The sequence below is a fragment of the Heterodontus francisci genome, chromosome 6 (assembly GCF_036365525.1).
Source record: "Heterodontus francisci isolate sHetFra1 chromosome 6, sHetFra1.hap1, whole genome shotgun sequence".
In the NCBI taxonomy this organism is placed as follows: Eukaryota; Metazoa; Chordata; class Chondrichthyes; order Heterodontiformes; family Heterodontidae; genus Heterodontus; species Heterodontus francisci.
In genome coordinates this window covers 42,762,925-42,778,680 of record NC_090376.1, presented here as the reverse complement: position 1 = coordinate 42,778,680, position 15,756 = coordinate 42,762,925, and the positions used below count along the sequence as shown (strand labels likewise).

Here is a 15,756-nt window from a genome sequence, read left to right as displayed (position 1 = left end):
CCTAGTTCTAGATTCTCCCACAAGAGGAAACATCCCTTCCACATCCACCCTATCAAGATACCTCAGGATCTTATATGTTTCAATCAAGTCGTCTCTCACTCTCCTAAACTACAGTGAATACAAGTCTAGCCTGTCCAACCTTTCCACATAAGACAACCCGCCCATTCCAGGTATTAAATTAGTATACCGTCTCTGAACTGTTTCCAATGCATTAACATCCTTCCTTCAATAAGGAGGCCAATACTGTACACAGTACTCCAGATGTGGTCTCACCAATGCCCTCTATAGTTGAAGCATAATCTCCCTACTTTTGTATTCAATTCCCCTCGCAATAAATGATAACTTTTTATTTTTTAGAGATACAGCACTGAAACAGGCCCTTCGGCCCACCGAGTCTGTGCCGACCATCAACCACCCATTTATACTAATCCTACACTAATTCCATATTCCTACCACATCCCCACCTGTCCCTATATTTCCCTACCACCTACCTATACTAGGGGCAATTTATAATGGCCAATTTACCTATCAACCTGCAAGTCTTTGGCATGTGGGAGGAAACCGGAGCACCCGGAGGAAACCCACGCAGACACAGGGAGAACTTGCAAACTCCACACAGGCAGTACCCAGAATTGAACCCGGGTCGCTGGAGCTGTGAGGCTGCGGTGCTAACCACTGCGCCACTGTGCCGCCCAAACTTTCCATTAGCTTTCCTAATTGCTTGCTGTACCTGCACACTAACCTTTTGTGATTCATGTACTAGGACACCCAGATCCCTCTGCATCTCAGAGCTCTGCAATTGTTCACCATTTAGATAATATGGACGGGTTGCATCTTAGCAGGACTGCGACTAATATGCTCGCAGGGAGATTTGCTAGTTCTGTTGGGGAGGGTTCAAATTAAATTGTTAGGGGGATGGGAACCTGAGAGGGAGCTCAGATTGGAGGGAAGCAAAACTGGTAACTTGTCAGGGTTGTGGAAACCAGGAGCAAGTATCAGAGAGGAATACCAAGGTGCACGGAATACTGGGGGAGATAGATAGCACAAGAGTAGGGAATAGTAAGTTATTAGGTGGGGTCAGAGTAAGGGAGAAAGTAATAAAGTCTGAATCATGGTTAATGTGCATGTATGTGAATCCACGGAGTGTGGTTAATAAGTTTGGCGAGGTACAGGCGCAGATTGCCATGTGGAAATATGATGTTTTGGCTATAACAGAGACCTGGCTCAAAGAAGTGCAGGATTGGGTGTTAAATATTTCTGGATACAAGGTGTTCAGGAAAGATAGGAAAGGGAAAAACGGGGGAGGGGTGGCGGTATTGATTAAAGAGAGTGTTGCGGTGCTGGAAAAAAAGGATGTCTGAGATGGGTCGAGGACAGAATCAATTTGGCTGGAGCTAAGGAACAAAAAAGGTGCAGTTACATTGCTTGGTGTTGTCTATAGGCCACCAGCTAGTGGAAAGGAAGTGGAGGAACAAATTTGCAAGGAAATTACAGAGAGGTGCAAAAATTATAGGGTAGTTATAATGGGGGACTTCAATTATGCAGACGTTGACTGGGATACTAGTGGTGTACAGGGCAGTGATGGGCAAGAGTTCCTAGAGTATGTTCAGGAAATTTTCTACAACAGTATGTTGCTAGTCCAATGAGAAAGGAGGCACTGCTAGACCCGGTTCTTGGGAATGAGGTGGGCCAAGTGGATCCATTATCAGTAGGAGAGCATTTAGGGGATAGTGATCATTGTATCATAAAGTTTAGGCTGACTACGGAAAAGGACATAGAGCAATCCAGGGTAAGATTAATTAACTGGCGGAAGGCCAATTTCAATGGGGTAGGAATGGAGCTGGGGCGAATAAATTGGAGCCAAAAGCTGGCAGGGAAACCAGTAGATAAACAATGGCTACCTTCAAAGAAGAGATAGTTCGGGCACAGTCAAGGTATGTTCCCTCGAAGGGGAAAAGTAGGGCAAACTAATTCAAAGCTCCCTGGATGGCAAAAGAGGTAGAGATTAAGATAAAGAAGAACAAGTATGCTTATGACAGATGCCAGGTGGAAAATACTATTGAGAACCAGGCTGAATATAGAAGATCCAGAGGGGAAGTGAAAAATCAAATAAGAGAAGCAAAGAGAGGGCATGAAAAGAGACTGGCAGCTAGCATTGAACGAAATCCCAAGGTTTTCTATAGGCATATAAATAGTAAAAGGGTTGTAAAAGGAGTAGTGGGGCCGATTAGGGACCATAAAGGGAATTTACACACGGAGGTGGAGGGCATAGCTGAGGTATTAAAAGAATACTTTGCATCTGTCTTTACCAAGGAAGAAGATGCAACCCAGGCAATGTTGAAAGAGGAGGTAAGTCAGACACTAGAGGGGTTTAAAATTGATAAAGAGGAAGTATTAGATAGGCTGTTTTTACTTAAAGTGGATAAAGCACCAGGACTGAATGAGATGCATCCAAGGATACTGAGGAAAGTGCGGGTGGAAATCGCAGAGACACTGGCCATAATTTTTCAGTCTTCCTTAGACTCGGGGGTAATGCCAGAGGACTGGAGAATTGCAAACGTTACACCCTTGTTGAAAAAAAGAGTGAAATTACAGGCCAGTCAGTTTAACTTTGGTGGTGGGAAAACTTCCAGAAAAAATAATTCGGGACAAAATTAATAGTCACATGGACAAATGCGAGTTAATTAAAGAAAGCCGGCATGGATTTCTTAAGCGAAAATCATGATAAACTAACTTGCTGGAGTTTTTTGAGGAGGTAACAGAGAGGGTTGATGAGGGCAATGCTGTTGATGTGGTGTACATGGACTTTCAAAAGGCATTTGATACAGTGCCACATAACAGACTTGTGAGCAAACTTGTAGCTCATGGAATAAAAGGGACGGTAGCAACATGGATATGAAATTGGCTGAGTGACAGGGAACAAAGAGTAGTGGTTAATGGATGTTTTTTGGGCTGGAGGAAGATTTGTAGTGAAGTTCCCCAGGGATCAGTGTTGGGACCCTTGCTTTTCCTGATATATATTAATGACTTAGACCTTGGTGTACAGGGCACAATTTCAAAGATTGCAAATGATACAAAACTTGGAAGCATTGTGAACTGTGAGAAGGATAGTGTAGAACTTCAAAAGGACATAGACAAGTTGGTGGAATGGGCAGACAGGTGACAGATGAAGTTCAATGCAGGGAAATGTGAAGTTATTCATTTAGGTAGGAAGAACATAGAGAGACAATATAAAATAAAGTATACAATTCTAAAGGGGGTGCAGGAGCAGAGGGACCTGGGTGTATATGTGCATAAGTCATTGAAGGTGGCAGGAGAGGTTGAGAGAGCAGTTAATAAAGCCTACAGTATCCTGGTCTTTATTAATAGGCCATAGAGTACAAGAGCAAGGAGTTACGTTAAACTTGTACAAGACACTAGTTTGGCCTCAGCTGGAGTATTGCATCCAGTTCTGGGTGCCACACTTTAGCAAAGAGGTGAGGGCATTTGAGAGAGTACAGAAAAGATTCATGAGAATGGTTCCAGGGATGAGGAATTTCAGTTATGAAGATAGACTGGAGAAGAGAAGTCTGAGAAGTGATTTGAGAGAGGTATTCAAAATCATGAGGGTCTGGACAGAGTAGATAGAGAGAAACAGTTCCCACTCGTGAAAGGATCGAGAACGAGAAGGCACAGATTTAAAGTATTTGGTACAAGAAGCAAAAGTGACATGAGGAAAAACTTTTTCATGAGCGAGTGGTTGAGGTCTGGAATGCACTGCCTGAGAACATAGTGGAGGCAGGTTCAATTGAAGCATTCAAAAGGGAATTAGACAGTTATATGAAAAGGAAGAATGTGCAGGGTTATGGGGAGAAGGCAGGGGAATGGAACTGAGGGAATTGCTCTTTCAGAGAGACAGTGTGGACACGATGGGCTGAATGGCCTCCTTCTGCACTGTAACGATTCTGTGATTCTTTGCTGCTCTTTATACTCTGCCCAATCTTCTGACCTGCCTCCCATCTTTGCGCAATTATATGCTTTTTCTTTAAGTTTGATACTATCTTTAACTTTTTTAGTCAACCACGGATGGTGGGTCCTCCCTATGTATTTTTTTTTTTCTCATTGGAATGTATCTATTCTGTGTATTCTGAAATATCCCCTTAAATGTCTGCCACTGCATCTCTATTGACCTATCCCTTAACCTACTTTACCAGTTCACTTTTGCTAACTCTGCTTTCATGCCTATATAATTGCCTATTTAAGTTTAAAATACTAGTGTTAGACCCATTGTTCTCTCCCTCAAACTGAATGTAAAATTCAATCATATTATGATCACTGCTGCCTAGGGGGCGCCTTCACTATGAGGTCATGAATTAATCCTATCTCATTGCACAATACCAGGTCTAGTGCAGTCCGCTCTCTGGTTGGCTCCAGAACGTGCTGTTCTTAGAAACTATCCTGAAAACATTCTATGAACTCGTCATCCAGGCTACCTTTGCCCATCTTATTTTTCCAATCCATATGTAGATTAAAATCCCCATGGTTATCGCCGTACCTTTCTGACAAGCTCCCATTATTTATTTCTTTATACCCCGTCCTACCATGTGGCTGCTGTTAGGGGGCCTGTACACCACTCCACAAGTGACTTCTTGCCTTTATCATTTCTGATCTCGACCCAAACCACACCTACATCCTGGTTTCCTGAACTTAGGTCATCCCTCTCTATTGTGCTAATACCATCATTAATTAACAGAGCCATCCCTCCACCTTTTCCCAGCTTCCTGTTCTTTCTAAATGTCATGTACCTTTCAATATTCGGGTCCCAATCTATGCCATCCCACAGCCATGTCTCTGTAATGGCTGTCAGATCGTACTTATTTATTTCTATTTGCGCTATCAGTTCATCTGTTTTGTTTCGAATGCTACGTGCATTCAGGTACAGAGCCTTTAGTTTTGTCCTTTTATTATTTTTGTAACCTCTAGCCTTGTCTGCTGATTTACTCTTAGATTGACACTAAGATGAGTGGCAGAGCAAAGTGTGCAGATGACTGTGAAACTTTGCAGAGGAACATAGATACATTGAGTGAGTGGGCAAAGGTCTGGCAGATGGAATACAGTGTTAATAAATGTGAAGTCATTCATTTCGGTAGGAGTAACAGTAAAAAGGAGTCCACAAAAAGATCAGCCATGATCTTATTGAATGGCGGAGCAGGCTCGAGGGGCCGGACGGCCTACTCCTGCTCCTAGTTCTTATTATGATCTTATTTGTAATCACTGTCCCTATCATGGTCTGTTTATCTTTTCTCATATTAATATCATTCTCTCTTGCCTTGTTTCTATGCTTTGATTTATCATATCTTCCCAAATTTGATCCCTTGCCCCCACTATTTAGTTTAAAACCCTCTCTACTTCCCTAGTTATGCGACTCGCTAGAACATCAGTCGCAGCACGGTTCAGGTGTAGACCGTCCCAACAGTACAGCCCCCACTTTCCCCAGTACTGGTGCCAGTGCCCCACGAACCGGAACCCACTTCTACTACACCAGTCTTTGAGCCACGTATTCATTTCTCTAATCTCTTTTGCCCTATGCCAATTTACATGTGTATCAGATAATAATCCAGAAATTATTACCTTTGAGGTTCTGCTTTTTAATTTGGTGCCTAGCTCCTCATACTGACTATGCAGAACCTCTTTCCTTGTCTTGCCTATGTCATTGGTGCCTACATGGACCACGAAGACTGGATCCTCGCCCTCCCACTGTAAGTTTCTCTCCAGCCCTGTGCAGATGTCCCAAACAGTGGCACCGGGCAGGCAACACAGCCTTCTGGACTCTCGCTCTTTGCTGCAGAGATCAGTGTCAATGCCCCTCACTATATTGTCCCCTACTACCACTACATTCCTTTTTGCTTCCCCCACTTGAATGACTTCCTGTACTACAGTGCCATGGTCAGTCTGCTCATCCACACTACAGCCCTCGCTCTTGGCCATACAAGCTGCAAGAACCTCGAACTTGTTGCTCAATTGCAAAGGCTGAGGCTCCTCCACTCCCGCCTTCTCGATCCCCTTTCCTGCCTGACTCTCAGTCACACCCTCCTGTCCCTGACCACTGACCAAAACAGATGACCTTGCCCTACATACCACAGCCATGCCACACCACCTGTCCTGCCATCTTTATTGTGTTAATTTAATTAAATTTATTTTCTCTTAATTCATTTATAGTTCCCCTCCTTACTGAACTCCCTCACTTACCAAACTCCCTTCTTCAAGCTCTGTGCCCTCCAGCAGCACTCATTGCAGATAAGTAGCACTGAGAGTCCCTTGAATTTATATTCTCTGAAAACAATGATGTGTCAGCTTTGCTAGAGCTCTGCTGGAGCTCAGAAACCAGTTTAAGCTAGCTGCCTCATTAACTAGCTACAGCTACTCTGAGAGAGCTTGTATACCCCTGTCTAAAACTAACTGTAAGAAACCTAACTTGCCTCTTAATATAAACATTAATTTCAGTTAATTGCTAAATGTAAACAAAACAAAAACTAGTCATTCGAGAGATTAACCCTTAAAATCCACTCACTTCCCAAACTCCCTTCTTCACACTCAGTGCAGACAGTGCAGTACTTCTCCAACCTCCACCTGACGCAAGAGCAATGCCTGAGGTGACTCAGTTTCAACAAGGAGGTGGTTACTGAACTGTGCTACCTCTTAAAACCCGACCTGGAGCCTGCGATGGACGGCACTGCGATGGCAATAAAGATCAATTGAATCCATAATTTCAAATTTCAGAGAACGTTGTCACGTTATGAAACCCTTGCCTACTTCTGATGATGGTACGGAACATGAAAGCAACATAAAAATAAACTGCTGGATTTCAAAAGGTTTTTATTTAATTCTGGATTCATATTTTCACTGGATGCAAGTGCATTATTTATCTGCATTGAAATGATTGACAACAACAACATAATATCTTTCTATCAGAAAAATAAAATTAAAAAACTCGGTGGGTCTATCCACGCAGTCTATATTACTATCATGTGGTTCAAATGTAGCAAAGAGTAGATAATACACATAAGCCTTTATTTTAACTTGGGGCATGAGTATGGCATATGGGGGCCAGGGCAGGGGGAAAAATGTCCTTGTTGGCAGCAGCATGAGCCCCAGGACCTTTTAACTCACAGGCCTCATAAAATTATCAAAAGTTGACTTCTGCCCAAACCCGGCAAGAATGATGAATAGGCCGGTAAGCCGAAGCTGGATTTTGGGTGGCAGAAGGCTACTGACAAAGACCTGAGGGAATGGTCCCCGACATCAGGTATGTTGATCAGGTGAAGTTGGGGGAGGGGGGTTAGTCTGGAGATTGGGGAGGGCAAAGTAAGCAAGAGGCAGGGGAGGAGCAATGCTCTCCTGTAGGATCCGGAGTAGCTCTCCTGATCCTCCTTTTCCACAGCAAACCTTCAAGAAATTAAGAAAAACTTAGCTGATTGGTGCCTCTTCTGGCTATGATCCTGCTTACCAGTAGCACTCATTGGCAACTTTGGCACTGGGCATCACTGCCACAATCGGCAGTAAAAATTGTGTTGGGGTCTGATTTACATCATTGGACCTGATATTTAAATATTGATGAGGCTCCTGCCTGCCTTCCCACATCCTGGGGTAGGGTTGAAATGGCATAGGCCCAAAACATCGACAGCACTGTGGGAAGTGCCTTTCTGCCATTTTAATAACTTGCCTGCACTGTTCCGCCAGTTGGGCACAGTTAAAATTGCCAGTCTATATAAAGAGAAAAATATTCATCTGATTTGATACACAATCCTGAACGATATGAAGCAAATTACACAATACTGTCCTTCAGTCCTTGCTTTCTTTCAGCGTGGTTATGCTTTCAGATGCAGATTGCAAGATCTTTTATGCCGAATCCTCCCCAATGATATCAGCAAATTACACTCTAGTGACTGCATACAAGATTCTTGTTAAGCATACTGAGATCTATCCCTCTACAAATTGCATTCCCTTTTAATTAAATTTATTGTATATACTGGGTGGCACAACAACAGGATGCAACCAGAGACCAATTGTAACAAAGACAGACAACTTATGAATTTGACCTTAGCAGTTGTTGATATTTTGTATAGAAGTTCCCAATTACAGGGAGACTGAAACTTTTTTGCTGGGATTCTCTATAGACATTTTGGATTCATATTGAATGTTGAGCATAACTGCAACAACACTTGGTTAAAAGATTGAAGACCTGACAAACAGAAGTAACTCCTCATTTTGAACAGGTTTGACTACTTAGCCATATTTTTCCAATTTTGTAAAGCATACACTCTGGAAAGGAGTGGACCATCGTCAGTTGCAAAATAGGTCTGTATAGTGTTAATTGTAGTGCATCCAGGAGCAGTCTGCCAGTCAGGGCTACAATATCCATTATTGGGTGGGTACAAATTTTATAGATAGGTAAACAGAGGAGATGACAGAAGACACAATCAAAGAGGTAAACATATGAGCCAAGTGTTGAAGGAGGGGAAAATGTAGCAAGGTGAAAAAGTTTAGGAAGAGAATTCCATAGTATAAATGTGTGGTATCTGAGGCTGTATACCAGTGATGGGGTGGAGCAATAGACAAGGTCAAAATAGGAAAGGGGAATAGAACCATAGAACAATTATGGCACAGAAGGAGGTCATTCAGCCCATCCCGTCCATGCTGGCCAAAAAAACTAGCAGCCCAATCTAATCCCACCTTCCAGCACCTGGTCCATAGCCTTATAGGTTACAGCACTTCAGGTACATGTACAGGTACCTTTTAAAAGCATTGAGGGTTTCTGCCTCCACCACCATTCCTGGCAATGAATTCCAGATATCCACCACCCTCTGGGTGAAAAAGTTTTTCCTCATGTCCCCTCTAATCCTTTTACCAATCACCTTAAACCTGTGACCCTGATAACTGACCTCCTAGCCAGGGGAACAGGTCCTTCCTATCTATCTAGGTCCCTCATAATTTGTATACCTCAATTAAGTCACCCTTCAGCCTCCTCAGTTCCAAGGACAACAACTCTAGCCTATCCAGCTTTCCTCATAGCTGCAACTTTCAAGCCCTGGCAACATTCTTGTAAATCTCGTCTGTACTCTCTCCAGAGCAATTATGTCCTTTCAGTAATGTGGTGACCAGAATTGTACGCAATACTCCAGCTGTGGCCTATCCAATGTTTTATACAGTTCCAGCATCACATCCCTGCTTTTGTATTTTATACCTCGGCTAATAAAGGAAAGCAATCCATATGCCTTCTTCACCACTTTATGTACCTATCCTGCCACCTTCAGGGACCTGTGGACATGCACTCCATGGTCTCTCACTTCTTCTATCCCTCTCAATATCCTCCTGTTTATTGTGTATTCCCTTGCTTTATTTGTCTTCCCCAAATGCATTACCCCACACTTCTCTGGATTTAGTTTAGTTTAGTTTAGAGATACAGCACTGAAACAGGCCCTTCGGCCCACCGAGTCTGTGCCGACCATCAACCACCCATTTATACTAATCCTACACTAATCCCATATTCCTACCACATCCCCACCTGTCCCTATATTTCCCTACCACCTACCTATACTAGGGGCAATTTATAATGGCCAATTAACCTATCAACCTGAATTCCATTTGCCATGTTCCTGCCCTCTCAACCAAACTATTGATATAATTCTGGAATCTATGGCTATCCTCTTCACAAATAACTACATGGCCAATTTTTGTGTCATCAGCAAATTTCCCAATCATGCCTCCCACATTTAAGCCCAAATCATTAATATATACCACAAAAAGCAAGGGACCCAACACTGAGCCATGTGGAATGCCACTGGAAACAGCTTTCAATTCGCAATAACATTCATCGACTACTACCCTTTGCTTCCTGTCCCTGAGCCAATTCTGGATCCAACCTGCCACATTTCCCTGTATCCCGTGGGCTTTCATTTTACTGACCAGTCTGCCATGCGGATCTTGTCAAATGCCTATCCCTTGTCAAATCCATGTAGACCACACTCACTGCACTACCCTCATCAATCCTCCCTGTCACTTCCTCAAAAAACTCAATCAAGTTAGTAAGACATGACCTTTCCCTAACAAATCCATGCTGACAATCCCTGATTGATCTGTGCCTCTCTAACTGGGATGTTAGTCTGGAAAAGGTTGCAGAGGTGGGTAGAGCAAGACCATAGAATAACAGAGGTATTGAAAGAGGCATTTAGCTGATTGTGCCTGTTCCGCTGCTAGTTCCTGTACTAAAATTGAGTACTCTACTCCCATTTCCCTACTCTTTCCCCATCATACATAACATTTTTAGGCTCTAAGTGTTTATCTGATTCCCTTAAAATGTTGTGATTGGCTCAATTATAATGGCCACTTGTGATAATGCATTCTATATCCTACTCTTTTCTTTTTTTTTTCTTTCTTTTGGGCCTCCTTATCTCGAGAGACAATGGATACACGCCTGGAGGTGGTCAGTGGTTTGTGAAGCAGCGCCTGGAGTGGCTATAAAGGCCAATTCTGGAGTGACAGGCTCTTCCACAGGTGCTGCAGAGAAATTTGTTTGTTGGGGCTGTTGCACAGTTGGCTCTCCCCTTGTGCCTCTGTCTTTTTTCCTGCCAACTACTAAGTCTCTTCGACTCGCCACAATTTAGCCCTGTCTTTATGGCTGCCCGCCAGCTCTGGCGAATGCTGGCAACTGACTCCCACGACTTGTGATCAATGTCACACGATTTCATGTCGCGTTTGCAGACGTCTTTATAACGGAGACATGGACGGCCGGTGGGTCTGATACCAGTGGCGAGCTCGCTGTACAATGTGTCTTTGGGGATCCTGCCATCTTCCATGCGGCTCACATGGCCGAGCCATCTCAAGCGCCGCTGACTCAGTAGTGTGTATAAGCTGGGGGTGTTGGCCGCTTCAAGGACTTCTGTGTTGGAGATATAGTCCTGCCACCTGATGCCAAGTATTCTCCGAAGGCAGCGAAGATGGAATGAATTGAGACGTCGCTCTTGGCTGGCATACGTTGTCCAGGCCTCGCTGCCGTAGAGCAAGGTACTGAGGACACAGGCCTGATACACTCGGACTTTTGTGTTCCGTGTCAGTGCGCCATTTTCCCACACTCTCTTGGCCAGTCTGGACATAGCAGTGGAAGCCTTACCCATGCGCTTGTTGATTTCTGCATCTAGAGACAGGTTACTGGTGATAGTTGAGCCTAGGTAGGTGAACTCTTGAACCACTTCCAGAGCGTGGTCGCCAATATTGATGGATGGAGCATTTCTGACATCCTGCCCCATGATGTTCGTTTTCTTGAGGCTGATGGTTAGGCCAAATTCATTGCAGGCAGACGCAAACCTGTCGATGAGACTCTGCAGGCATTCTTCAGTGTGAGATGTTAAAGCAGCATCGTCAGCAAAGAGGAGTTCTCTGATGAGGACTTTCCGTACTTTGGACTTCGCTCTTAGACGGGCAAGGTTGAACAACCTGCCCCCTGATCTTGTGTGGAGGAAAATTCCTTCTTCAGAGGATTTGAACGCATGTGAAAGCAGCAGGGAGAAGAAAATCCCAAAAAGTGTGGGTGCGAGAACACAGCCCTGTTTCACACCACTCAGGATAGGAAAGGGCTCTGATGAGGAGCCACCATGTTGAATTGTGCCTTTCATATTGTCATGGAATGAGGTGATGATACTTAGTAGCTTTGGTGGACATCCGATCTTTTCTAGTAGTCTGAAGAGACCACGTCTGCTGACGAGGTCAAAGGCTTTGGTGAGATCAATGAAAGCAATGTAGAGGGGCATCTGTTGTTCACGGCATTTCTCCTGTATCTGACGAAGGGAGAACAGCATGTCAATAGTCGATCTCTCTGCACGAAAGCCACACTGTGCCTCAGGGTAGACGCGCTCGGCCAGCTTCTGGAGCCTGTTCAGAGCGACTCGAGCAAAGACTTTCCCCACTATGCTGAGCAGGGAGATTCCACGGTTATATCCTAGGTTAGTATCCTACTAATACTTTACATAAATATTTCTTCAAAAAAAAAGGAAAATGCTTGTATTTATATCATGCCTTTCATGACCAAAGCATCGCACAGCCAATTTAGTAATTGAAGTGTTATAATGTAGGAAAATGCAGCAGCTTATTTTCACACAGCAAGGTCCCACAAACAGTAAGATGATGACTAGATAATCTGTTTTTGATGGTGTTAGTTGAGGGATACATATTGGCAAGGACATTGGGAGAAATCTGCTACTCTTTAAATCGTGCCACGGGATCTTGTATATCCACATAAGAAGGCAGACAGGACTTGAGTTTAACGTGCCATCTGAAAGACTGCACTTCCTATGTATTGCATTCAAGTTCGAGCCTAGATCATGTGCTCAAGTCTTTTGAAAGGGGCTGGAACCCATGACCTCCTGACCCAGAGCTGCAAATGCGACCACTGAGCCAAGGCTAATATTTCTAACCTCTCTTTATACTTTTAGTGGCAATTTTGAGCTTCTATCCCCTTGTTAACAATTCACCAACCAGTAGAAATAAACACTTCTATTAAAACACCCCTTAACCTTCGGTGCACCATTGGTCACAGCTATGCTTTTTCTCTCACTATAATTACATCCTCTGATCCTTGTCTTATCCAAATGAACTTATGTTATAATATTTCCATGATTTCAGGAACCTTGTCCTGTGCAGATTTATCATCAGCTCCTGACCACTGCCCTATGCATAAAACACAGAATTCCCTTTTACTGACTTTGAGAGATCTGTTTATCTGTGTCCCCAGAGCTTTCCATTCCTGTTCTCCATTGTGAATTTTACTTTTTTGGGTATATTTCCATTCTCATCCTTTTCCCCAAAATGTACAACTTTAAATTTATCTGTATTGAACTATAATTTAAGAGAAATAACGAGTTTTCCCAGTGCCATCGTCAACAATATTCACTCAACTAACACCACCAACAGGAGATTAATGGATCTTTCACATAATTGCTGGTTAAGGAAGCTTATGTGCCCAAAGTGGTTGCTGCATTTATCTGCATGCCAACAACACTGATTTGTACATTTATATATATATATATATATATATATATATATATATATATATATAGATCAAACTATCTTAGTTCCACAGTCACCAGTAGGATGTATCTGATACAGAGTAGGGAAAATCTTAACTATGGTGGAGGAGTTATGGAAATTTGCTGTGGTAGTTAATTGTTGCAATGTTATTAATATGTTCATGAAGATTCCTTCTGGTCTCTATTTCTCACAAAATTGTAATCCTGTTCAAAAAGAATGGGTTTATGATATTTCAAGATGATCTGACCAAAGGAAAGTGTCATGAATGATTTAATTTCGCTACACATAGCAACCTGAGCAATCCTTCCCCAAGAATGTCTTAAGTATATCTAGATTGTAGACACTGTGTATGTGTATGTGAAACAAACATTTTGTTTACTAGTGCTGTTACCAGTTGGCAGTGGTTGGTATTCCACTGTTGTAACATCGCCATAAAACCTACGCTAAGACAGATCTTGTTTGTGCTGTTGCTGATTTTGAACCAGTCACTTTGGTAATGTATGGTCTTAACATTACAAACTAAGTGCAGTTTTATACCAAATCCACCAGCATTTTACAGCATCTCCCCTACAGGAACTGAAAATTAGCACAACAGGCAATAGTAAATCTCTGTTTACTGTTAACAGATCATTTAGAACAAAAGTAAAATTATAGCGCAGAAGGAGGCCATTCAGCCCATCATGTCCGTGCCAGCTGAAAAAAAACAGCCGCCCAATCTAATTCCACCTCCCAGCACCTGGTCCATAGCCTTGCAGGTTACAGCACTTCAGGTTTTCTTATCCGGCATTTCTTTATCCAGCAGTTCTTATTCTTACAGTAGAAATTGAAAAAGGCCTGAAGAACTTTCTGTTAATTGAGTAATAACAGAGTCCAGTCATAGCCAGTTGGAGATAGAGAGCTCAATTTTGAAAAAAAATTGATGTGTCTCCCTAATAATTGAACAAACCATGACCTTTTCGAGACCTGCAAGTATGTTCATAATCACTGCTAGAAGAAATCTAAAATCAGATCTACTGCAAGCCATTGTAAAATTGCATTTCTCAGGTTTGCTATTGTTATGAGGGGTATGGTACTGTTGTTAAAAGAACATTGTTCAATTTGGGAACTCTAAGCAGGCTTGGTACACTGGATCAGCCCACTCAAGCTGAATTTATATTAGTGTTAGAGCACAGCTCAAGAGCTGTTTCTTTGCACCAACAGCAATGATGGGCAAACAGAAGCAGTTCTGATGAAGGGTCACTGACCTGAAACGTTAACTCTGCTTCTCTCTCCACAGATGCTGCCTGACCTGCTGAGTATTTCCAGCATTTCTTGTTTTTATTTCAGATGTCCAGCATCTGCAGTATTTTGCTTTTATTTTAGAAACAATTGGTTTAAGATTTCTGCTGCCGTACAGGCCAGCAATACGGTCTTTGCACTGATGATCTGGCGCCAACCTTCCCCTCAGATCAAAGAAACTCTGGAATCAGCAATGCAAAAATCATGACCTGAATTTTATTCGGGCGCCGCCACCGGCGTGCCCGCATTCAGCAGCCGCCAGACAGCCCCTGCATTTAAATAGAGAGGGTGGAGTGGCTGCCCCTGATAACATAGTGGGGCAGCCGCTGCATCCCCGACAACGGCGTCTGGCGCCACCGCTCAGGCGCCGGTGCCATGTTTAAAGGGCTTTAAGCCCTTACGATTAATTTTAATTTTTAAAGGTATATCATGTTAAAATTTTATTAAATAAAAACTTCTGTGATGGAAACCCTTCCCCAACACCCCCAGTGGTCATTTGGCCTGAAATGACCAACAATTGGCTTTTTCAAATACCCGAACTTTCTCCCCCAACCTTCAGTCTTTTGCCCTTCAACCCCTTCCCACCATCCCCACCTCCAATCAAAATTGTTTTGCCTGCTCCTCCGCCCTTCCTGCCCTGAAAATTTTATTCCTCCCCACTCCCCACCAGGTTCTCACCTCGGAACTCCGTGCGGAATTCCGAAAGTGCGCAAAGACCAAACAGAGGACTTAAAATCGGCGTGGGATGGCTGCTGCCAGCAGGTCAGTTTATTTGCATATCATTTAGGTTCATATTAATATGCTGATGAAGGGCCCGCTGCTGGTGGCGGTGGCGGGGGGGGGGAGCTGCACCAAGGTCTCCCTGCCGCTGGTAATATGCGGCAGGCCCTTCTTGACGTCATGGGTCAAGGCGGGCCTCTCCCCGCAGAATATTACCGGCCCCCGCACCGCGACCCATGGCATCAAGGGGCCAGTAAAATTGAGCCCCATGACTGAGAATTTTCAGCAACTGTATATATATGCAGTCTACCACATTCACGGTTGTTTTACTGGTGTTGTCAGTGTTTTGAAATCTGCTTTATAATGTAGACATGACAGATTCTGGAGTACCATAATCTAATTGGGCCTTGGGAAACTGTGGAGAAAGACAGAAGTAGGCGCCATTAAAAATTACTGTTGTGATATTAATATGTAAATGCTTAATTCATTTGTGTAACATTCCTCCCTCCACCGTTTTAATGGAAATATTAGCCTATTTATTTTGGCTAATTGTTCTATTAAAATAGTGGATGGAAGAATTCCATATGGATGTGATTAGCATTCATGCATTAATATTGCAAATGTTATTAATACTTTTATGTGTGATAATTGAAGTGAATTCTAACAGCTGACGAATATGCTGCCAGTTCAGGTATT

At 43.2% G+C, this 15,756-nt stretch overlaps 1 protein-coding gene across 4 annotated transcripts in view; it reads left to right on the top strand.

The window, feature by feature from the left end:
* LOC137371268 (microtubule-associated tumor suppressor candidate 2-like) overlaps window positions 1-15,756 on the top strand; it is a 508,676-nt gene that overhangs the window by 329,409 nt on the left and 163,511 nt on the right. The gene's annotated exons all lie outside the window — the stretch shown is intronic.